The sequence below is a fragment of the Canis aureus genome, chromosome 28 (assembly GCF_053574225.1).
Source record: "Canis aureus isolate CA01 chromosome 28, VMU_Caureus_v.1.0, whole genome shotgun sequence".
NCBI classification, from domain to species: Eukaryota; Metazoa; Chordata; class Mammalia; order Carnivora; family Canidae; genus Canis; species Canis aureus.
The window spans coordinates 12902627-12928735 of NC_135638.1; the positions used below are offsets into that span (position 1 = coordinate 12902627).

At 38.6% G+C, this 26109-nt stretch overlaps 1 long non-coding RNA gene and 2 pseudogenes across 5 annotated transcripts in view; 2 read left to right on the plus strand and 1 right to left on the minus strand.

Moving 5' to 3' along the window:
- Positions 1–26109, minus strand: part of LOC144300420 (uncharacterized) — a 245578-nt gene that overhangs the window by 196485 nt on the left and 22984 nt on the right. The gene's annotated exons all lie outside the window — the stretch shown is intronic.
- On the plus strand, positions 3397–3912 carry LOC144300115 (glyceraldehyde-3-phosphate dehydrogenase pseudogene; annotated as a pseudogene).
- Positions 3962–4738, plus strand: LOC144300417 (glyceraldehyde-3-phosphate dehydrogenase pseudogene; annotated as a pseudogene).

The window sequence follows — 26109 nt, forward strand, 5'->3', positions numbered from 1 at the left end:
CTCCAGTTTTCTCAAAAGATCAATATTATCATTTTTGTGACATCAGTCTCCTATGTGTACTATTGTTAAAGGTTGATGTATATTAATGACTGTCATGTGGCAGCCTAGAAAGAATATTTTCCTTGGGATAGAGAGAACTGCAGAAGATTATCACTATACATTTATCTTTTCTTCCATGTCTTACCAAATTTCTAAAAATTCTTTGCACTCTAAACCTTTGCTTGGTCACCCTTTGATGTGAATATTGAGGAAATGTAATAAACTGGAAAGAGTATGGAATTTGAAGCCGGATCTAACTTTAAATTCCAGATTTCCAACTTTCTAGCTTAAGCTATTTATTAATTTATCTAACCTATGGTTTCTCATTGATAAAATGGAAGTAGTAATTCCATTTTTACATAAAAGAAACGTAAAATATCTTTAAGTGTGTTTGGCATACAATAGGTATTCAATAAATGATCAGTGTTCTATTACATGGATTTCCATGGTATTTTTTTTTAAGTAGGCTCCACATCCAGCATGGAGTCCAATGTGAGGCTTAAACTCACAACCCTGAGATCAAGACCTGAGATGAGATCAAGGATCACTTGACCAACCGAGCCACCCACAAACCCCTCCAAGTGATCATAAATTCACAAGCATACCAAGCAAGGTAACATTTCCTTTTAAAGTTTAAATTATCATGGCATTACTCTCCACAAGCCTAATTACCAAAAACTGTTACCCCCAGAATGTCCCCAGTTATTTTGGGACATCCCAAGGAGTCCTCACAATTGCCCAGAAACAAGTCATCCCACACATCCACTCAATTTCCTTATGTCTCCATGGTTCCTGCCTGTGAACCACCTTGAGAAATCTCCCAGACCAACTCTACTACCACCGCGCATGACGACTGAGATGGGAGCGAAGGCTACTGCCTGAAGAGGCAACTAGGCCAGAGCACTGCCGGATAAAAGGGAAAAGCCTCTTTCCTAAAGTTATGTTATACTACATGATAAGATTTGTTAAGTTTTTGAGGAGACAATTTAAGTTTAGGAATTGGGATTTAATTTTTTTTTTTTCCAAATGAGGCAGGTTTTGTTCTGTGTATGGAAATTACTGCAGATATTTTTTCTGTCCTTGGTAAAAAGAGGAAAAAAAGTCATCCTAATGCTCAAGATTCAGGTGGGAGGCATGTTTTGAATAAAAAATTTTGTGAATCAAAAATACCTTGGTATCAGTCAATATGACCCAGCCTGGAGGATACAGTTGATCCTTAGCGTTTGTGACTTCCATATTTGTGAATTTGCCTACTCACTAAAACTTAGTTATAACCCCAAAATCAATACCCATGGTGCTTTCATGGAAACTCACAAACACGGATATGCACAGAGTGGTGAAAAATTTATCACCCATGTACATTCCCAGCTGCAGTCAAACAAGACAACACTCTGCCTTCTTACTTTATTTCTCATAGTATAAACAGGAGTCCTTAGTACATTTAGTGCCCTCTCCACATTTCTGTGCTTTTTTAGTGGTAATCTGAATGTTGAAAATGCTCCAAGCCTAGAGCTGAAGTGCTGTTGTCTAGTGTTTCTGAGAACAAGAAGGCTATGCAATGTCTTATGGAGAAAATAGGAAGGATAAGCTTCCTTCTGGCAAGAGTTTTAGTGCTGTTGGGTGTTAATTCAAAGTTAATGAATCAACAATATATATTAAATAAGAGTTTTAAAAAACAAACACAAATAAAACAAGGTTATATACTGACTGATTGATGAAAATATTGTGACTGGAGGCTCACAGGCACCTAATGTGGGGCAATGATTCAGTATTCAGTAATTCAATGTTCCCAAGAATACCTACCTAACTACTATGAATAATGAGCATCTACTGTATTCTGATTTGTTAAAATAGGTGAGGCCCCTCTTCTCTGTCTGGGTACTAGAAAGAAATAAGCCAATGAGGCTTATTGTGACAGGCTTGGGAGGCAAGAACCAGTGAGATCTGATTCTGCCCTGAGAGAAGTTCTTGGGAATAAGTAGGAGGAAATAAGCAGCTCGAAAGGTCTGAGTTCCACTAACAAACTTGGTTGCTGTGGTTGGTATTATCCATCCATCAGAATGCACCCTTCTCCAACTCTCCCAGGCCTGGGAAGACGGAAATCCAGGGGAAGCCATCCACACTGGAGCTACCGTAACTAATCGATACCCAAGGGTAAAATAGCCTGTTACTGGGGATCAGCTCTGGAGCCAGCAGCAGGTCCTAGAAATACACTCAATCTTAGATTTTCTTATTTGGGGCATGCACCTACTAAATAGGTTTCTTTTGTTTGTTTAAGTGTCCAGTGTTAAAAGGGTATTGATTTACTTGAACTAGGCAACTAGTCTAGAGTGAAGTGGAGTAAGTGATGGTAAATCAATAAAGTCAGCCTTCAGAAGCTATTCTGCAACACTTCAAAGTAACTGTTTGCTCTTCACAAAGTCTCACTTGAGAGTTATCTCAGCTTCTGACCATCACCTCTTGGCTGCATCTCCCAGATCTCTTTCAGAGCACTAGTTCTGTCCATCTTTAAACACGGCCATTCAAACCCAGTCTGTGGGCCTGAGTGAAAACCGATACCATTGGTTTCATTCTCAGCTCCTTCTCTTTCAAATGCAACACACGAATACACACACACAAGACCATATCAGTCAGTGCAAATAAATACTGGGAGGCATTTTTTGCATTATTTTTGGATTTCAGCTCAATGAGCCAAAAATATATGCAGCATGGAAAAATGACACAAGAAGAGACAAAGAAGTGCCCTCCCAACTAGTTAATAATAGTAAACACTACAAGTGTTTACTTTGTGCTTCGCATAAAGTATTTTATCCATATGAACCCATTTAATTCTCACAACTACATGAGGTAGTGGTTTTCATAATCCTTACTTAAGACATACAGAAATTGAAGGATAGAATAGTAAAGTGACTTGCCCAAGGCAGCACATTTTTGTAAATGACAGAAGAGGGATGTGAATTCAGGGAGTCTGACTGTAGAGTCTGTTCTTCACCACACTATAATACTGCCTCTCAAGTTATTTATAAAGTCATTAAAGTGAAAGACCATGCTTGCTTCCTCTCTAGCATTTCCTAGCACAATGTGATTACACCACTGTTTTACAAATAGAAGTGTCTAAATGAGAACTTCTCATAATTTCTATAACACCCCACCTTGCAAATTTTCAAGGATTAGTGATGTCGAGTGTGGTATCATTACCAAGGACAAGATTATTGTTAGTTAGTTGGTGGTGCTGCTTCTCCCTTTCCAGAAAAGCACAAGCTAATCTGAGAACCAACAGGTCTTTGCCCAGCTCTCCACCAGGATAATCCAGTTCTGATTCAAGGGCATGGAAATTTGGGTTGAAAAATATGGTTATGGGCTCTCTGCTCCTCCCCGTTCGACAGACAGCCGCATCTTCTGGTGCAGCGCCAGCCGCATCCCCGAGACACGACGGTGAAGGTCGGAGTGAACGGATTTGGCCGTATTGGGCGCCTGGTCACCAGGGCTGTTTTTAACTCTGGCAAAGTGGATATTGTCGCCATCAATGACCCCTTCATTGATCTCAACTACATGGTGTACATGTTCCAGTATGATTCTACCCACGGCAAATTCCACGGCACAGTCAAGGCTGAGAACGGGAAACTTGTCATCAACAGGAAGTCCATCTCCATCTTCCAGGAGTGAGATCCTGCCAACATCAAATGGGGTGATGCTGGTGCTGAGTATGTTGTGGAGTCCACTGGGGTCTTCACCACCATGGAGAAGGCTGGGGCTCACTTGAAGGGCGGGGCCAAGAGGGTCATCATCTCTGCTCCTTCTGCTGATGCCCCCATGTTTGTGATGGGCGTGAACCACGAAAAGTATGACAACTCCAAGATTGTCAGCAATTAAATAAGTAAATAAATAAATAAATAAATAAATAAATAAATAAATAAAAAGATTGTCAGCAATGCCTCCTGCACCACCAACTGCTTGGCTCCTCTAGCCAAAGTCATCCATGACCACTTCGGCATCGTGGAGGGCCTCATGACCACCGTCCATGCCATCACTGCCACCCAGAAGACCGTGGACGGCCCCTCTGGGAAGCTGTGGCGTGACGGCCGAGGGGCTGCCCAGAACATCATCCCTGCTTCCACTGTCACCACCAAGGCTGTGGGCAAGGTCATCCTTGAGCTGAATGGGAAGCTCACTGGCACGGCCTTCCATGTCCCCACCCCCAATGTGTCAGTTGTGGATCTGACCTGCCGCCTGGAGAAAGCTGCCAAATATGACAACATCAAGAAGGTAGTGAAGCAGGCATCGGAGGGCCCCCTCAAGGGCATCCTGGGCTACACTGAGGACCAGGTTGTCTCCTGTGACTTCAACAGTGACACCCACTCTTCCACCTTCGACGCCGGGGCTGGCATTGCCCTCAATGACCACTTTGTCAAGCTCATTTCCTGGTATGACAATGAATTCGGCTACAGCAACCGGGTGGTGGACCTCATGGTCCACATGGCCTCCAAGGAGTAAGAGCCTCCTGGACCACCAGCCCCAGCAAGAACAAGAGGAAGAGAGAGGCCCTCAGCTGCTGGGGAGTCCCTGCCCCAACTTAATCCCCCAACACACTGAGAATCTCCTGACCTCCAATTTACATCCTAGACCCCGAGGAAGGGGAGGGGCTTGGGGAGCCCTACCTTGTCATGTACCATCAATAAAGTATGCTGTACCCAGCCAAGTCAAAAAAAAAAAAAAAAGAAAGAAAGAAAAAAGAAAAATATGGTTATGGTTCCATGGGCTTAGGGACATGGTAACTCTTCTTGATTTGCTGACTGGAATATGAGATGAGAAAAAGATAAGATGAATCTAAGATTACATGCTCCAAGGAGATGCTACCGTGTTTATGGCTAAGGGTGACGGAAAACTGAGGAAGATAGGAAAGCATGTAAACAATAACAAGTCCATCTGCTTTTGCTATACTGAGATTGCCAACAAAGACATCTGTTAGCCTAGTAGTTCTGTCTCCTGTCAGTCAAGAATTTATTGACTGCTTCTCAGGAAGATGCTCAGTGGCAAACATTCTACAAAGACAAACACATTACATAAATGCCATAATATGTGTTGGAGAAATTTCTAGCCACTGCTAACCTCAACTGAGTAAATCTGAACAGTTCATTAACATCCAGAGAAACATTCAGATCTGACACTCCAATCATTTTAAATATTTCAAAAGTGAGAGTATGTTTCTTACTATTTTGATAAATCAGTAATGCTGTATTTTTCTCAAACATGATTCTAGCCAGAATTTTAATAAACCAATTTGGACAAGTGGGAGCAACACATTATTTCATTTGTTTGAGGATAACCATTGATTTCTCATATATAAGCTCCCTACTTCATTTAACTAATTGTAGGCAATCTGTAAAAACATTTTAAATTAAACTACCTTTCTTTCATATGCTACTTTCCTCCAGACATAGAATGTAATATCTATTAGTTAGGAAATAACAATTTGGCATATATGTATTATATTAGAATGCTATCAAATCTGTTATCTAATCTATTATACAATTATAATGTTATCTATGTTAAAATTGGTCATGCTGTAAAAAGTTAGCATTGCCATTTATATACTAATATAGAATTACTTTACAATAAGGTATTGATTTTCAAACTGCTCTTCTGATGCTCAGGGTTCCAGGGTGTATAAGGAGCCTTGTTGGGTGAAAAAAAGGAAAAGAACTGAATGGACACGGGAATTGGGCTCGGGGCTCATGAGCACATTCAAATCAACTGTTAAATCTATCATAAATTATAGTTTTACATATGATTTTGGGGGGGAATTTCTGGTCAAAAATGTATATAAACTACCTCTAATGGAATTCTATTATGCAAAAGAAAAATATTACAAATCCATACCTAAACTTCAACCTATAAAAATGATTATTATGTGTTAGTGGTTTCCAAAATAATATGCTTCAACTATGCTGAGCTAATAGTTTATGCAATTTAATATTAAATAAAATCTCAAATGTAATCAAATTTCACAAAATATTTGTCACAATTTAAGAGAAAACACTCAATCTGAAAAAAAAAAAGGTGAAGTATCTAGATGTCTTTTCCCAAAACAAATATATTACCTTTCACAATAATTACCAAAATGAGGTAATGTTTTATTTTCTTTTTCATACCCATCAATACTTTCTTAGTTATTTTTACTTAAATTGACTGTTTTTCTCCAAAGTATTCTACTATTCCCCTCGTTTATCTTTCTATTCTTCCACATGAATAGAAATGAAGCATTTGTATGATACAATAAAATTAAATTTAGCTCATCTGCCTGAGTTCAAAGATAATTTAATTTCACATTTATTCGTTTATGGTATTTCTAAATTTATTTGACATGCTTTGTTATTGTACAGGATTTTTTTTCACCTTTATAATTAAAACATGCTTCAGTTATTTCATCAGGATTCTACAAAATCTATATAAAGTTATGTAGGAAAGGAATACTCACAATCTCCTAATACAATTCCTTCATAAATGTCAGTGTGTGACCAAGTAGAAAGCAGCTATACATAAAAACCATTTTTTGCAAAATTAAACTATAAATTCTTTATTATTCTTCATCACTTTCTTAAAATTAGAGAGATCAATACATTCAAAACACTATAAGGAAATTCTGAAATTATTTTATCTGACACACCTTTTCATCATTTAACACGAAGACACTAAGACCCAGAAAAAAGAAAAAGAATTCCTATATAATAGCAAAATTGTGACCAAATTCTAGTCTTGGTCCAACTCAACTGTCAAGTGATTGGTGCTTCTGTGGATTCTCATTTCTGTCACCTGGCTTGGATCAACACACCCAAGAAACAAGGAGGACTGGGACCCATGAACATTCCCTTGGTATCAGACCCCAAGCGTACCATTGCTCAGGACTATGGAGTCTTAAAGGTTGATGAAGGCATCTCGTTCAGGGGCCTCTTTATTATTGATGATAAAGGTATCCTTCGGCAGATCACTGTAAATGACCTTCCTGTTGGTCGCTCTGTGGATGAGACTCTGCGACTAGTTCAGGCCTTCCAGTTTACTGACAAGCATGGGGAAGTGTGCCCAGCTGGCTGGAAGCCTGGCAGTGATACCATCAAGCCTGATGTCCAGAAGAGCAAAGAATACTTCTCTAAGCAGAAGTGAGCGCCTCGCCATTTTAGGGCCGGGCTATAGTGGGGCATCCATGAAAACAGAATCTTCTTTTGTACTATTGTCATGCTTATAACAAGACTTTAGATTCTGCAGATGTGGTATGTGGTATGGGACAAGACAGCCCTTTCCTGCAGGGGTTGGGGAGGCCAGCCTTTCTTCCTCTGGAGAGAATGGTCTGAGGTGTGCTATGGGGCAGGCCAACTGATATGTACAGTAGTAGCAAGGCATCACTTTTGATCTTTTGTTGTTTCTATTAAACTTGAACTGAGAAAAAAAAAGAGTCTAAAGCTCTTTCAACTACATCATCATGGAACATAATATGGTAAGTGATACCATATATATATAATAAGTATATTAAGAAATTGTAGCTGCATGTCAAGATAACCTCCTGTGAACTCCTGCCCTCCTCTAGAAATTGTAACAACAACTAAAACACACACGACACAACCTTTTAGGATATATTTATATTTACAAGATTATAGGAATAAATATTCATTAACATTAAAATTAAAAATGGCAAGCATCAAGTAAATGACATATAGGCACTAAGGTTGCTTATGCTTTTTAAAATTCTCAATCTTTGGGGATCCCTGGGTGGCTCAGCAGCTTAGCACCTGCCTCCAGCCCAGGGCGGGATCCTGGAGTCCTGGAGTCCTGGAGTCCTGGAGTCCTGGATCGAGTCCTGGATCGAGTCCTGCATCGGGCTCCCTGCATGGAGCCTGCTTCTCCCTCTGCCTATGTCTCTGCCTCTGTCTCTCTCTGTGTCTCTCATGAATAAATAAATAAATATATTTTTAAAAAATAATAAAATTCCCAATCTTTGTGCTCAATATCACTAATCATCAGGGAAGTATAAGTCAAAACCACAATGAGGTATCACTTTACACCTGTAAGAACAACTAGAAGAAAAAAAGGACAAGAAATAACAAGTGTTGGCAAGGATGTGGGAAAAAAGGACCCCTCGTGCAGTGTGGGTGGGAAAATAAATTGGTGCAGCCACCGTGAAAACAGTATGGAGGCTCTTCAAGAAATTAAAATAGAAATACCATATAGTCCAGTAATTCTACTACTGGATATTTACTCAAAGAAAACAAAAACACTAACCTTAAAAGATAAATGCACTCCATGTTTACTGCAACATTTACAATAGCCAAGAAATGGAAACGATCCAAATGTCCATCCACAGATTAATGCATAAAGATGTGGTATATATACACACAGTGGAATATTACCCAGCCATAAAATGAATGAAATCTTGCCATTTGCAACAACATGAATAGATCCAGAGGGTATTATGCCAAGTGAAATAAGTCAGACAAAGGAAGACAAATACCACATGATTCCACTTGTAAATGGAATCTAAAAACAAAACAAAACAAATGAACGAATAAAAGGAGAAAGAGACCCATAAATACAAAGAACAAATTGATGGTTGCCATAGGGGAGAGTTATGGAGGGATGAGAAAAATGGGTAAAGTGGAATAGGAGATACAAACTTCCAGTTATGGAATGAATAAGTCATGGGGATGAAAAGTACAGCATAGGGAATATAATCAACCATACTATAATAGCGTTGTGTGGTGACAGATGGTAGCTACACTTGTGGTGTACATTTGTGGTGTACACTTGTGGCTCTGCTCACTTGGGGTGAGCAGAGCCTAGTGTGTAGAGTTGTCCAATCACTATGCTGCACACCTGACACTAATGTAACACTGTGTGTCAATCCATACTTCAAATTTTTCTTTAAACAGGGAAAAAAATAAAACAAAATCCTCCATCTTTGGAATGTCTCTCAGTTCAACCAAAATGACTGGAAAGCAAACAGCTTCTTTGCTTCCCTTCCACACTGGCCCAAGGAGGCAATATCTTTGTCCTAGGGCACTCTTGGCTCTCTCATCTTTCCTAGGGTTTCAGTTGTAAGAATCATCTCTAATTTTCAGAGAATGTGCACCTATCTGCATTGTGGATGCATTCTCTTTTGAGTACTGACTCCTTCCTCCAACCCAAAACCTTACAAGGAAAAACTTCTTTGCATCATACCCTATTTTGGTCACTCTCTAATAGCCATATATCTTTCCAACATGGATAAATATGTTTATGATTCTGTGTGTTTCTGTTGCCATGACTGGATATATTTTTTAAACAAACTGGGGTACAATTACAAAGTCTAATTTAGTAAATACGCAAGATAGTATATACTAAATTGACCTAGGACTGGGGGCCAGGGGAACATAAGGGATATGAGAATAGGGAAAAATATTTTTAAAAGCTAACAAAGGGACGGGTGGCTTAGTGGTTAAGCATCTGCCTCTGGCTAAAACCATGATCCCAGAGTCCTGGGATCAAGTCTCGCATCGGGCTACCCACTGGGAGCTTCTCCCTCTGTCTGTGTCTCTGCCTCTCTCTCTCTGGATCTCTCATGAATAAATAAATAAAATCCTTAAAATAAAAACTAACAAAACTGCTATTTAATCTAAATAATTAAAAAAATAAAATAAAATAATCTGAGGAATTTGTTCAGAACTGGAAGAGACATCATAGACTAGTGTTTAAGATGAAGAGCTTTTGAGCACTTTAAGAAATAGGCAATCATCATTTGGAGGGACTCTAAAGACTGTCTGACTATAGATCAAGAGAGAAATATTTGTTCATGGACAGTCGAAATTGAGATTAAGCACTGGAGATACAGGCTAGCTATTAAAATGTCATTGGCAGAGAATATACTGATCTCAAAATTAAACCCAAATCAATTAGGCTAGCATAGCGGGATTACAAAATAAATTATACTACAATATGTGGAAAAGGAAACAAATCTAATCTTGTCTATGAATAACACGCTACTGAGTTACTGGAAAATTTAAACTTTCCAATTCATATACTCTCAGTCACTTAGGGTTTAACTAGTCTCTTTCTAGTGCACAACATTCCATTTCAGGAAAGTATATTCCAGGGGCTCTCCCTGTACTCTCTCCAAATTGCCAGAACAATTCTTCCCACCCTACTTGCTCTTCTACAATGTGATCTTACCATTTCCCATCAAGAAATGGCATCTAAGTCCCTCCCTCTCAAATCTGGATGAACTTCTGATTGCTCCAAACAGAGTATGGTGAAAGTGACACGTAATTTCCAAAGCTAGGTCATAAAAAGTGATAAAGCTTCCATCTTGACGACTGGGACACTTGCTGTGAGAACCCAAAGCTGCTGTGTAAGAAGTTCAACTACTCCAAGACTTCTGCATTTTGAAAACCAGACTACATGTCAAGCCCAGGTGGAGGTGTACTGGCTGGCAGCCCCAGACAAGGCCGTAACCAACAGCCAACATTGGCCACCAGATATGTGAACAAAGACACCTCCTAATGACTGCAGCCCTAGCACTCAAGTTACTTTCAATCAGTGAGTATTCTTAGACAAGGTTTTACACATATGTTGAAAAGGAAAAGTATCCTCACTAAGCCTTGTTCTAATTTCTGATTATAAAATCCATGAGCATAATGACACGGTTGTTTAACACCAATAAGTGTTTGAGTAGTTTACTGTATAGCAGTGGTGACTGGTATATTCTCTCTCTCCTGGCTCCACCCTTATATAGTGTCTGGGAATATCATGAGCTCATGGTTTTACAGCAGAAAGTGATACTAGACATCTGTGGTGTCTTCTAGATCCTTTCTAGTTTCTGTTGTTAAGTGACTGGTGTGATCTAATTCCTGAACTGGTACCGACGATTGTATGATGAGCCTACTGAAGCATCATGGCAGCATCTACCATAAGAGTTTGTGATATTAGATCTGTGACTCTGTCCTTTACACTCTGTCTTTGTTTTAGCTTTGGGCCTCTGATGATCCACTGACACTATCATTTCCTCCCATCCTCTCACTAAGAGATAAGGAAATGTTTTAATCCCTTCATACTCTGTACATACCCCTGGAGCCAAGAATGCTGCCTCATGTCATCTCTTAGCTAACTCCCTTCATCATACTTGTGTTTTCATCTTTGCCATATTGCATAAGGTCAAAACTAAGATTCTCTCTGAGTTTTGCAGTCTCTTAGCCTGGTTCCACTAGACTCTAGGATGTGGATGCTTCTACAATATATATTAGGTTCTGTTTCCTAGAGGAGGAAAATGATGGCATGGAAATCTGACCTCTCTGCTACATCTCTTTCTCTCATTTCCCAAATGCACATGCTCAGAAAAGAAGGGCATCCCTTCTGCTTTCTCCTTAGCAAAGTCTTCTTCATTATAGCTTCCTCCTTCCAGCAGACATTAAGCCTCAATTCTCAGCCTCAATAGTAAAAGAGATATCTTTCCTACTCTAAAGAACAAATAGTATAATCTGAGCTACCAGGCATGGCTTTTCATCTAAAAGTCATAAAGTTACTGGGGAAAAAAAATTCATATTGATTTAATACCATGGAAATATTCCTGTTACACTATGATTATCACAATTTTTTCCGATCTTCAAAATGGAAAAGCAAACTAAAAGGCACCTGCTTTATCACTGACTTGTTTATCATATACTTCTGCACTTAGTAGAAATATAGTATGGCTGTAGTGTATTGAGGTCATGTTTTTTAAAGTACAGTGGCAGGTTTTTTTAATTCTAAAGACCAGATCTTTGGATATGATCTTTCACAGTCTGATAGTGAAAAACATCTCTCATGGTATTAACAAATATATACTTAAAGAATTAAAAATAAAACCATTTATAATATAGATTCAAATAATTATCTTCCTCTGAGTGTCTTTATGTCATTCAGGTCAAACCCCAAAACTTCCATGGACAGATTTATTAAGGCAGTGAATATTTGCTTATTTCTTTGAACTTGTTATTCATCATTCATTGTCTATTTTAAAAGTAGGCTAAATAATGCATATTTTTGAATCAGGTGCCCTTTCTACACAGCACTGAAAGGAACAGAAATAAGCCCTGTCCCCATTACCAAATCATATGCAAGGCCATAGACAATAATGCCAATCTAGAATTGAGTAAGAGTCAGTGTGCAAAGTGAAATCTCTGTAAGGAACTCTGTTTGGGAATTAAGTGCATACAACTGACTAAACCCTAGTCTATGTGTGGTCAATACATTGACCAATCTTCTGTTATTTTAAAGTCAAGAGCCAATAACTACACTAAATAGTGGCAATATGTTTATTGCAATATAACCACTAAAACTTTGTCTTCTAATGAGAATTTTTTATCATATAAACATTGGGAAAATGTGCTTCTAAAAAAAAGAGCAAATATAGAAAAGAGCAAATATGGATAATGCCCCATTATCTATCTCATTTAATTTATACCATCATGCCATGTTTATGAAACCCTAGAGGGAAAAAACATTTAAGTTCACCTATGTATAAGTTGCTAAAAGACAAGAGCCCTATCCATTTTGTTCATCTTTGTATTATATATGCCAACACTGGCATATGGTACACAACCATTCTGAATGAATGAATGCACCTAGTCCAACTCTTTATTTTACAATGAAGGAAACTGAGACCCAGGGAAGTTATATATCTTCTCCCCTTTTTCAGGAAGAGCAACTAAAAAGTTGCTAAAATGAATCTATACTCACTATGAATGTTTCATTAATGTTGCTTTATATATGGGGGCACCCGGGTGGCTCAGTTAGGCATCTACCTTTGGCTTGGGTCATGACCTCAGGGTCCTGGGAACCAGCTCCATGTCAGGCTCCCTACTCAGTGGGGAGTCTGCTTCTTCCCCTCTCTCTAACTACCCCCATCCCCTGCCCCCACTTATGCTCAGACGTTCTCTCTCAAATAAATAAAATCTTTTTTTAAATGTTGCTTATGTATGTCTATGGTTTATCAGCTATATATATGGTTTTAGTATGTGTTCTAGCAATGTAGTTCAAAACTGACAAGTACACTCAACTACACTTAGTTTCTGTTTGCTTATATTGGTTATTTTTGCTTCAGATTAAGAGAATTGACAATAAAACAAAGAGAAAACAAGACGAAAAAATGCATATAAAATATTCAATCACTTTTGGACTTATGACTTCATTATACCCTAAGCTAAAACTTTTCTTTGGAGCCAATGATATGAGACACTCCAGTTCAATAATACAATTTAAGTAATTCTATATATTCAGAGCCCTTTTGCAGGGGTGAAGACCAAAATCTTAGAAATGTCATGATACTGAAAAATCAGGTTGTACTAAAGCTCTATTACTTTTTTAAAAAAAGATTTTATTCATTTATTCATGAGAGACACAGAGACAGAGAGGCAGAACCATAGGCAGAGGGAGAAGCAGGCTCTCCAAGGGAGCCTGATGTGGGACTTGATCCCAGGGCTCCAGGATCATAACCTGAGCCAAAGGCAGATGCTCAATCACTGAGCCACCCAGGCATCCCCCCAGCCCTATTACTTTAATTCATGTTATCTACTAGATATTGTTTACAATCTCTTTCCTATTTGTTGAATAGAAATGTATATTAAAGGAGAAATACATCTTAATGGGTTATTCCTAGAGCCTTTTTCTAAGGTATCTTGAAATTTTTACTTAAATGCAGTAATACTTATTATATGACAACCAGAACTGCCTACCCTTATTGGAGTTTATAATCAAAAGACACACAGAAAAAAAATTAAATGTAATTGAAAGTGCTTCCTATGTTTTAGAAGCAGTTATTAGAAACCATTAACTGCCTGGAAAACCTTATAGGTACTTTTAGAGGAGGTGATTTTGAGCCAGGATTTAAAGAATATGGAGGAAGTTATCAGGTGAAGGAAAATGGAAAGAAGAAATAAAACACAAATACTAAAGAAAAACACTCAGAATTTCACAGACAAGTGAAACAACCAGCAAGTAAAGGAATGCAGTGATTCTGTGTGACTAAAACAGATGACATAAAGAAGAGGAGTTTTACTGGTATGATTCTCAAAAAACAGGTTGAAGTCAGATTATAAAGGACTTTTACTTCCATGATAATGAGTTTTAACTTCATTTTATAAGTAATGGAAAGTAATTTCTAAGCAGGAGAATAACATAATTTGGTTTATAGATTAGAAAATAATCAATTAGGATAATGAAGAAACTAAAGCCAAAATATTGTAGCAAGGCAATTTAAATGGGTCAAATTTGATGACAGGCGCTATAATAGAAAGAATGGAAAGGAGGGAATAAATTCTGGATATCTTCAAATAGTATTGTTTCCCTTTTTTTTTATTTAAATTCAATTAATTAGCATATAGTGTATTCATTTCAGAGGTAGAATTCAGTGATTCATCAGTCTTATATAACAACTAGTGCTCATTATATCCTGTGCCCTCCTTCATGCCCATCGCCCAGTTACCCCATCCTCCCACTCTCCATCCCCTCCAGTAACCCTGTTTGTTGCCTATGATTAAGAGTCTCTTATGGTTTGTCTCCTTCTCTAATTTCACCTTGTTTCATTTTTCCCTCCCTTCCCCTATGCTCCTGTTTTGTTTCCTAAATTCCATGAATAGTACATTCTAAAGCACTTGGTGACTGATTAAGTATGGACCATAAAGGAAAGAGATGGATTAAAATTTCTAGGCTGGGGGATCCCTGGGTGGTTCAGTGGTTTAGTGCCTGCCCCTTCAGCCCAGGGCCTGATCCTGGAGACCTGGGATCAAGTCCCACATCAGGCTCCCTGCATGGAGCCTGCTTCTCCCTCTGCATGTGTCTCTGCCTCTTTCTCTCTGTGTGTGTGTGTGTCTCTCATGAATAAATAAATAAAATCTTTAAAAAAAATTTTTTTTTCTAGGCTGGGCAACTGAATGGATGGTGACAAATTTAGCCAAAGAGAAATGCACTAAAAAGAAAGAATCAGGAGGTCATAGCATTTGTAAATGCAACACCAATTACTTGAAATCTGAAATTAAAAAGCTGAATAATTGACTTATTTTTTTATTCAACCAGTTAAGTCAATCAGCTATATTTTCTCACCACAAGGAAAAACTATATAAGGGCCTGTTCAATATTTTGCTCCTGGCAACTCCATTAAGACATATTTTATTGTGGACATATTTTTGAAGCAGACAAAATACTCAATATGCTCTAACTTCCCTAACTTCTATAATAAAACCAGTGAGAGTGCAGCTTATATCCCAATCCTGACATATATTCCATGTGGAGGGATATTTATTAGCTTCACACTCTTGTCTCTTTCATCCCCCACAGTCAGTCTTAGGGCACATGTGTAGTAATACTTAGCAATATGATGAGTTCAGAAAGTGTGTTAATTCAAGTCTTCTGAGTAGCAGATGCAAAATGGGGTTAGACATGCAAGAGACATATTGGGGAAAATGCCTGGGAGGATGAGGAGAAGGGAGCCAGGGAAGGAGGAACAGGGTCTTCACAGAGATGCAGATCTGACATCTGCTAGAGAACTGGTAAGAAGAATCTCTGACTGCAGTGCCATTCCAAGAGAAATTTGGCAAAGCCAACTGGGGACCTTAAGCTAAGCCTGCCCATTAAAGGAGTCTGCAGGAATGGGCTGGCACCAGTCCCCAAGCTGTGTTCAGTTACTGGCTGGGAGCAGCCTCTAGGTGGCTTCAAAGCAATTATAGGGTTGGCTCCAGAAGGGCAGAAATTAGGGCAATTAGCTATGTTCCTAGCTGCAGAGGATGTCAACAGTGCATTTTCATGGTTGCCACAGAATGAGAAACTGAGCATGTGTCACATGGCTCCTATCTCTCTCCTTTCTCTTGGGAGCCAAACTCCCCTCAAAAGATTATACTCGGGGATCCCTGGGTGGCGCAGCGGTTTGGTGCCTGCCTTTGGCCCAGGGCGCGATCCTGGAGACCCAGGATGGAATCCCGCGTCGGGCTCCCGGTGCATGGAGCCTGCTTCTCCCTCTGCCTGTGTCTCCGCCTCTCTCTCTCTCTCTCTGTGTGTGTGTGTGTGTGTGTGTGTGTGTGTGACTATCATAAATAAATAAATAAAAATTAAAAAAAAAAAAGATTATACTCTTTACTGCCACAGGTTAGGACATAAGATTTACTGTGTGGTAGGTAAGGAGGACTGCATTTAGTTTTAAGGGAGGAAGTATCTAGTACTTGGGAGCTGAGTGTTTGTAACAGAAAGGAGAATTAAAATTTGGGGACTGGCATAGACCAAGAGTGTCTGAGGCTTCTGAGGTAGCTATGATACATATATAGCTTCAAATTTACTTTGACTATGTAGTTTATAACAGGTTATCTTGAAGTTTACAGTTATGCCATTAGTTTTTTTCTGCCCTGGCTTGACAGCCTTTAAGTCTTATGTCCCATGTTTGTTTGTTTTTTTTCACTAGGTTGTAACCACAGGGTCTTTCTTTGAAGGTACACCAAAGGAACGTGAGGTGATCTATTATAGCTGACTCGGGCAGGTTCAGGATGTGAGACACTGCTGCTTGACCTTGAACCACACAAGAGTGTGGTTCACACCTAAGAGGTGTGGCTGAGGCAAAATTCAACTATAGGAAGCAGTCTTTTTATACACAGACCTAACAGACAGGAGACGTGATGACATTTGCTTCTATTATTCTGAAAGTAACACGTGCTACATCTGAGCTTTACCTATGCTACACTATACTGGTAAGGTTCTAGGTTTAGGTTTTCAATGTCAGGCACAGATAAACGGTACGAAGAAGCACAAAAATGAGAGGCTTTAAATATGGGATGGGAAAGAGGATTTCCTCTAATAAGACTTTGTCTAGAGCTTCTACCATCAAAATTCTCTAACCTTTGAAAAACAACAGCAGTGTTTCAAATGCCACGATGTGGAAGAGGAGGCAGCACACAGATGTGGATTCTTCCCCATATGTGCATGACGGAACAATTAACCTGATTTCTCCCACTTGTATTTATGGATTCTGAACCGACTAGCATAGACTGACTGGCATGATAGCAAGGCTAAATCAGGAATATTTTCTCTGAATTCCTTCACTCGGATATCACAGAGCCTATACTGGGATCCTTTGCAAACAATATTTGGGGAGACTAAGTTCTGGGTTCTGATTCTGGGAACATTATCTGCCTTGTATAACTATTCTAGGGACTGAGAACTGGCTCATTTTGAAACTCGCTGCCTGTGCTCCTAGAGCTGTGATAGTCTGATGTGTCCCATTTATCATTTTGTCTCTTTAAAAGTGTAGCTCACAAAACACTTGACATCAAGCTAATATAAATCCTGAAGCGTTGAAGGATCTATACCCATTTCAGGACAAGACCTCTCAGCCTGTAGCTTTTATTATTTTTTCAACTTTTTAAATTTAAAAAAAAATTTTAAAATTTAAGTGATCGCCATACCCCACAGAGGACTCAAACTCATGACTCCAAGATCAAGTCGCACGCTTCAAGTGAGCCAACCAGGTGCCCCCAGCCTGCAGCTCTTCAAAGAAACCCATGTTTATAGCAAGCACTGAGAAATTACTCTACCTGAGACTAAGCAGAGTATTAAATTAAAAAGAATGGATTTGGGACTTAAATTTCTTAGGCATTATACAACAAAAGGGCAACAGAATTTGATTTCCTTCACGTTGCTTCTTAAACTTGAATGTATGAGCTGGGTTCTCTATTCCCTGGTTCTCCAGATCATTCTCTACGCTGTGTGTTGCAAAGGCTGCACAGGCTCCTTATCCTCTGACTCCCCTGCTGGATTCAGTGGAGAGCACCAGCAAGATGAAAGGAAAATTAGGGCAGGCTGTTTATTTGGTCGGCTCCTTCCATGCCCAATTGAAACCCTCTCCATAGAGCTACTTTCTGCAGATTGAAAGTAACCCTCTCCATAGAGCTACTTTCTGCAGATTCTGAGGGCCCTCCTCTTCTGGTGCCTCCTCAGGCCTAGGGTGGTGACAGATACTCCATCTTGGTAACCCCAGAATACTGTCTGTCCATGTTAGTTTCCCTATACCCTGACTGCTCTGGTATGAACAGTCCCTGTTAATGAAGGAACTTTTAAAAATAAAATAAAACTCTTCCCAACCACCCAGTTTGAGTGTGCCATTGACTCCCTGCTAGAACTTGACAGATGCAACTTGAAAGGAGAATTAAGTTCCCAACTTTAATTTCTTTCTGGGAATCTGATAGTAAGAAGGGGATTGTATTTTATGACTTGTCATTTGCTCTCTTTGAAGAACCTCTAGGCCCTTTGGGATATGTGGTTGGATACCTTTGGGGGTATAAAGCAACATATTAGTGAACTTCAGTCTTGAGTGCAGAGGGGGCTTGGAGGAGTTAATTTAACTGGTTATTGTTATGACTTATTTTAGTCTTTTGGGTATGAAATCTGTACTGCCTACCAGCAGTCCCCAGTAGGTCCTCAAAAGAGCACTGACTAGTTTTTGCAGGGTAGCCTCTAAGAAATGGGCCATCCTGAGAGACTGCTGCCCCCATTTCTACTGGAATAACTTTAGTTGACTAAATATTTAATAGTTAAGCCCAAAGGATTAAGGGTGCAAAAACCTCAGAAATTATAGTAGTGACAGATACTGATTCCCCACTCCTATTGTTTCCTTTGAGGCAGAGGTCCCCATTAGTGAAATAACCCTGGCCTCTCTCCACCGCCTCATCCATGATCCCCTAAATGACGTACATGACTGGTGAGTCTGGCAGGAAAAAGTGGATATAAAAGCCCTCTCCTCTACCCTTGCCGTCCTCTGAGCAAGGCCCTGCCTACAGTGAGTCAACACCGTACTCAGCTCCAGCCACAGATTCCCACCCTTTGGTTTGTGGTATGTGTACAGAGAACTCCCTGAATTCAGACAGTTATGACTTGGTGAGAAAATTGGCCTAAATCCAGAACCCTGTACCAAGAAACACATATAAGTGCAAATATAGGCCACATTTTGAAATAGGAGCCTTACATGGAATAAAGATAGTATCTGGACTTCCATCTGCCTTGTTCCTTGGGGAAGAGAGGTAGTATTTATTTGTCCCTTTCAAAGGTCCCCAGCACATACTAAGTTAAAAGCTTCTCAGAATAAACTTCATATTTTGCCAATATAATTTCCTAGATTTTACTGCACAGTGCATAATATATAATACTCATTTACCTACTACCAAACACTAAGTTATGATCAGTTGTGATTTCATTACTTGTTTCACAAACCAAGTAGAAAATACAATGCCCAGCAAAAATGCAAAGCGTTAAAATTATACAGTAGTGAATGAAATAATGAAAATAACAGATCTGCCACTGCTTGGAAAATTTCAATATATTTACCTAAAATGAGTATGTAATTTGTAAGAAGCATTTTGAAACTAAATTATAATAAATGGTGGAATTTTTCCCTTGGTACTACTTTTACTGACTTTTCTATCATTTTCTGTTCAGTTTTTTTTCTTCTTCTTTGTCCTCAGTATATAGAACAAAGGTCAAACTCTGAGAATACATCTCTGTGGTTAACTATAAGTACTGATGATGGTGTCTGGTAAAATAGCTGCTGACACCAGGTCAGCATGAATGATAGAAAAAAACATTGCACTGATAAAAGAGTAAGACCTTTCCTGTTTTGTGTCATGTTTGATATCCAAAGGAGCACACACGGAAAATGTTGGTTGACAAAGATATATTATTATGTGAAAACTATTAGAGTTGAAAAGAAAATTTATACTTGAGAGAAATATTTCTGTATTAAACAATTGAATAGTTGCTGGAGCAGGCTGCTGAAATGTCTATGGACAGATCTGTTCAGAAAATGATAATGCTGGAGAGGAAATTTCCTAACACAAATCACCACAAGCCCAGTGTTGGTACTGGTGATTTTGTGACCCATGTCTCTGGCAGATCTCACTTCATAAACAAACCCTCCTTTTACCAATTTTTGATTTGCCTGTGCTGTATGCTAAGAACATAAGACTGATTTATTCCAGAAGGAAAGCTATGTAAGCAGCATGGGCCAGGAGGAGAATGGGTTGAGCAGACCACTTCTGCCAAGAGAATGCAGAGATTCACAGAAAGTTGTTCTATGCATGAACTACTATCCAAAAGGAGGAAACAGCACATGAGGAGGGAGGAGATATTTCATAAGTTAGCAGTGTTTTGTATTACCTCCTCTTCCTTTTTTTTTTTTAAGATTTTATTTATTCATTCATGAGAAACCCAGAATGAGAGAGAGAGTCAGACACAGGCAGGAACAGGCTCCATGTAGGGAGCCCGATGCGGGACTCCATCCTAGGACTCCAGGATCACACCCTGGGCCGAAGGCAGGTACGAAACCACTGAGCCACCCAGGTGTCCCTGTATTACCTCTTCATCTTGTACTCATCAAACACAGTTCATTGAACACTGTATCAGGAACTCTTCTAGGCAAAGGAAGTACCCTCCCAAGGAACACACAATCTAGTTAAGGATATAGAATGTATTTATAAAAATACAAATAGCAAAATATCAAATGCTATGTAATAGGTGATGATGAATAAATATCCCAGTTTTAGGGAAATATACCAATGTCAAGCTATTATGATTACCTTAATTAGAGCATAGAACCAGACCACATCCTGGAGGACTGGGGTGGAGTTTCCCCAGACAGGAGAGGTTTTCCTATTGTCAGTCATCCCAAACAATATTAAACAAGAAGGCTGGGTTCCAGAGAGTGGTGAGAAACTCAGGTATAGAGGTAACTTGCCTCTTTACGGGCAGGAGCATTCAATACATGAAGAGGACTATGAATTCTGGAGTTTCAAATGGTAGAGCTGGAGCTATCCCTGGTCAGGGAAATAGGCAGCAAGCAAAGCAAACAACGAGCCTCTAAGTGATCACAGGTCTACACACAGATTAGGCAGTGGGGGGCTTGGAGGAGTTAATTTAACTGGTTATTGTTATGACTTATTTTAGTCTTTTGGGTATGAAATCTGTACTGCCTACTGAAATCTGTACTGAGATCATCAAGGAACTCTCTGATTTAAATGCCTCTTCTTTCATCCATGATGCCTAAGTGAAGCCTAAGCAAGAATCGTCATTGGCTGTGTTGCAGTTGTGTTGTGGATCATTAAAAAGGCCTGATGCATGCATTTGGGAAGGAATGATGTAAGTGAGAGCAGTTCCTCGTCTCTTAGAGCTTAGAGAAGGATGTGAGTGTGGAAGTAAGGGGAGGAAGTAAGGAGGGGAAGAAGGGGGAGCTAGTGCAGCAGAGCAATGCAAGGAGTACCAGATGGAATGCTGTCTCCTAAGGATCAGTGATCAGGAAGGCAGAAGCAGCATGAGGATCAAAGGAAGAAGACTGAAGAGAAGAAATTGAGGTGTCTGCGCCTGAACAGATGAGAAGCAGTTCTCTGGGAATGGCCAGAAACAGCTGAGGTTCATTTTGATGAACCTCGTTTCCTGACAATTAAGTTAATGGGAGAGCTGCCATAACAATTTGCATATAAAGATAATGTTTGCTTTGATTTGATAATAACAGATTTGATAACTTAAGCCTCCACTCTTCCCAGGGTAGCCATCTGTCCCTTTGCCCAGGTCAGTTCCAATTTATGCCAATTGTCCCAGTGTAATTATCAACAGCACTCCTTTTCCTATCAAAAGAGTCCCAGCTTGAATAATAAATAATGTGGTCACCGTAACTAAGCACTACATCAATGACACAGAAAAGAAACACAATTTCCGGAGGGGAGACATCATTGAAGGATGAAGGAGATTAGATCTGAAATGTGTTCTGAAGGAAGAGAGGGCTTAAGGACACACACAAACACAAAAAAAAAAAAAAAAAAAAAAAATCAGGATTTTCGTTTTTTATTTTTTTTAGATTTTACTTATTTATTTGAGCTAGAGAGAGTGAGGGAGACCACAAGCAGAGAGAAGAGGGAGAAGCAGGCTCCTCACTAAGCAGGGAGGCAGATGCTAAACCAACCCCAAAAGTCATGATTTTATAAGGTAAAAGAATAGTATGTGAAAATAAACGCAATGAGGCATATCTGTCCATTTTAGAGATATGTTGAATTCTTTCCATGTGCCAAACACAATTTTCTGTGATTTTATATGTAGGAACACTTTTACTCCTCCTAACAACCTCATGAAGTAGATACTATAACCAGTCCTTTTCTAGTGAGGCACAGAGAATTTAACTAATTTACCCATACTATACAGTGAGATGGCGGCAGAACGTGAATTAAAGAGACAGCCTGGCCTTTCTACAATACACATCAGAGTAATAAGCAGATTTATTTTGCTAAACTTTCTGATGAAAAAAATAGTTGTAGATAAAGTAGGCAAGACGGATTAAAGGGTCCGCAATGCCTTGATACAGCATTTGCACTTCATTCTTCACACGGTATAGAGTTAGTGAAGGGTTTTGAGATATTGATATGAGTGACTCTCATTTTCAGAAGGTTTATCTTTGAGAATAGCATGCAGAAGAAATAGAATTAGATTTAGGAGAAATCACACTGGTTTATAATCTCAAATGTACTCTATGTGTTACCCTCACTCTGCATATAGATAGGTATGAACATGGGTGACATCTTTCAGACTTGTTTTCAACTAAAATTTGAGAAGAATCAGATTAATAATCAGAACACGGAAAAAGAAAGTAACCGGGGAGGGATACAAACATTTCCTGTTTAGAGATATGTTTATCTCTAAAAGCCCCAATGCTGAGAGTGAAATCCTGGAGAAGAGGATGGAGTTGAAGAGGAAAGGAGAAAGGAACAGTAGGGTTATGAAACAAGATCAGAAATTTCAGTTCAGGGGATCCCTGGGTGGCTCAGCGGTTTAGCACCTGCCTTCGGCTCAGGGTGTGATCCTGGAGTCCCGGGATCGAGTCCCACATCGGGCTCCCTGTGTGGAACCTGCCTCTCCCTCTGCCTCTCTCTCTCTCTCTCTGTCTCTCATGAATGAATAAATAAAATCTTTATTAAAAAAAAATTTTCAGTTCAAAACAAGAAAAGAGGGGCACATGGGTAGCTCAGTGGCTGAGCATCTGCCTTTGGCTCAAGTCATGATACCGAGGTTCTGGGATCAAGTCCCACATCAGGCTCCCTGCATGGAGCCTGCTTCTCCCTCTGCCTGCCTCTCATGAATAAATAAAATCTTTAAAAAAAAAAAAAAGAATTTTCAGTTACAACTATCCAAGAGTGAACAGCCTTGATGTGATTCTATGAGCATTAGATCTCAAATGCCTCTATTCTAAAAAGTTCAATCCATTGAATGTTATACAAAAATTGGAAAGAAGTATAATTGACACGGTATCTACATAAAAGACAGTACATGCTTAGTAGAAGAAAGAGTAACATGCAGAGTATGTATACTGTGAGTAAATTGGTGAGAGATGGATGGATAGGTAAAATAGATACTGAACAGATGAATGGATAGACAGGCAGATAAGTATTATCACATTGTTTTACCAAATGTCCCAGTTTCCAAAATGTGGAAACCCAAAAAAGACTCCAAGAGTTTAAGGGCTATGCCTGAAAAATGATTTGCATGCTCCATGTATCAGTAAATGGGAAAAGGAAAATGACTGAAGGTTTTAGTAATTATTTCTAACATCTGGATCTGGACAATTAGTATTTGTGCTTGAGGTTAAAATTGGGTAGTATTTCACATTATTAAAAATCTAGTGAGTATTGGAGTTTGGGGGGATCATTTTCCCTAAAAAATAAAAAATAAATACTTGAAAGTATTCCTTCTCTCAGCCTATGAGGAAAGTGAATTAACTATGCTTTCTTTGTGAACATCAATATTTGGGGCAGCCTACATACAATGTAGTGTTTTCTCATGTGCTAGGATTGTGTTTTTGTGTGTACGATATAAAAAGTAAACTGCGTTTCTGAAAATTTTAATCATATTCACCTCAAATAATAAATTTTTAAAAGTAACTGCTTGAAACATCTATGAAAGCAAATCAATTAAAATCATAAACATTAGGGGTGCCTAATGTTAAGCATTAGGGTGGCTGTCAGTCATCCGATTCTTGGATTCAGCTCAGGTCATGAACACAGGGTTGTGAGATCAAGCCTTGCATGGAGCCCCACATGGGGCTCCACGCTTAGTGGGGAATCTGCTTGAGATTCTCTCTCTCCCTCTCCCTCTACCCTTCTCCTCACTCTCTCTCTCTCTAAAATAAATAAATCTTTGAAAAAATAAAATCATAAGCATTATATTTACCCTAAAAATATGTATATGCATGGGGTACTTGGCTGGCTCAGTCTGTAGTATGTGAGTCTTGGGGTAGTGAGTTTGAGCTCCATGTGGGGGTAGATATTAAAAATGAAAAAAAAATTTTAAATATGTATTTACATATTTAGCATATGTATAGTTTCACTTCCTTTTTATGTGGTCCATATCTCATAGTGGCCCAAATTAAAATTCCAGCAAAGAATCAGACACCTGTCTTCTAATGCTTATATATTATTTTGAAAAACAATGAGTTCTGTTGATGAGCAACAATAAAAATGTGTCCATTTTTAAATCATTTATTTTAGCAGAAAGACAACCAAAGGGGTTTGTTTTTTTTTAGTTATATTTTTAGGTTATATAATGAAGTCATTATTTCCAGAGAATAATTCCCTTTCCAATTGCTTGAAACCAGTGTCATAATAATTTGATTTAGATTGGAAAGTAACAATCATAGTCTCTTTTCAATTAAGAGACATACTTCATTTTCCAATACCTCCATTTTCTTCATTTCTTCTAAAACTCATTACAAACCAAATAATTTCATTCAGCCCAAGTAACTTCTGGAAATACAATCAAGGGTTACAGTATAATCGTGAAGTTTTAATGTTGTCCTTTATCTTTTTCTTGGGAACATTTTATATTAATAGGAAGAAACTCCAACTTTTTTTGAAACTCCAACTTTTAAAAAATATTTCCTTAAGGTATAACATCAGCTGTGAAACTAAAAATAGGAAAACTATAGCTTTTCTCAGGACTAGTATGATGCAGCACTATTAAAGTATATTTTTAAAGACATAAATGTGTCAAGAAGCTATGACTATTATTACACAGCCAAAGAGCAATTAAAGTTTTAGGGGCACCTGGGTGGCTCAGTCAGTTGAGCATCCAATTCTTGGTTTCTATTCAGGTCATGATCTCAGGGTCTTGAGATCAAGCCCCACATCAGGCTCCATGCTCAGCAGGGAGTCCGCTTGCAATTCTCTTCTTCTTCCTCTGCCCCACCTCCCCCCCACACACACACACTCTCTCAAATAAATAAATAAAGGCTTAAAAAATAGTTTTAAAAAACTACAATGTCAGGTATATGACTTTTTAAAGTCAGCAAAATCAAAATGCATGTTTCCAAATATATATATTTTTTGAAATTTAAGCTATAAGTTCAGGAAAAATACTGTTCTTCTGATAATTTAGTAGCCAAGGTAGACTTTGTAATAAGATGTATACAGGCTCAAAGGAGACTTATATTTTGAGGTAACATATTTAAATTTAAAAAAATTAATGATGGAAAGAAAAAATAATATAATTCTTAACTCTAAGAATATTGCCAAGACTTTACATGTATAGTTGTCTCAGTTTCTCTTTCAAGAATCCAGGAAGGTTGTTATCATTGCCTATATTTTATAAAGAAACAGGGGCTGCAAAAGAACAAATAAATTACTGAAGACCATACACAAATGAGTAGCAGGGTAAGAATTTCAAAACAAGACGTCAATTCAAAATCCTTCCTTTATTGACATGAGGATTCTTTGACTTACTATGCTATAATTTTCCTGGGTCAATCACATCAAAGTGATCACTGAAAAGATGTAGAGAAATACTGGTAGGAGTATATACACATAGCCATTTTAGAGAATAATTTGCCAGTATCTATCAAAATGTTAAACATTAAAAAGCATATCCTTTTATTCAGTACTTCTCTTTCAGGAATCCATCCTATAGAAATTCTTGCTATACATCATTGCAGTATTATCTATAATCTCAACAAAACAACAACGACAAAATAGGATCAACCCAATGTCCATGATAGGGAACTGT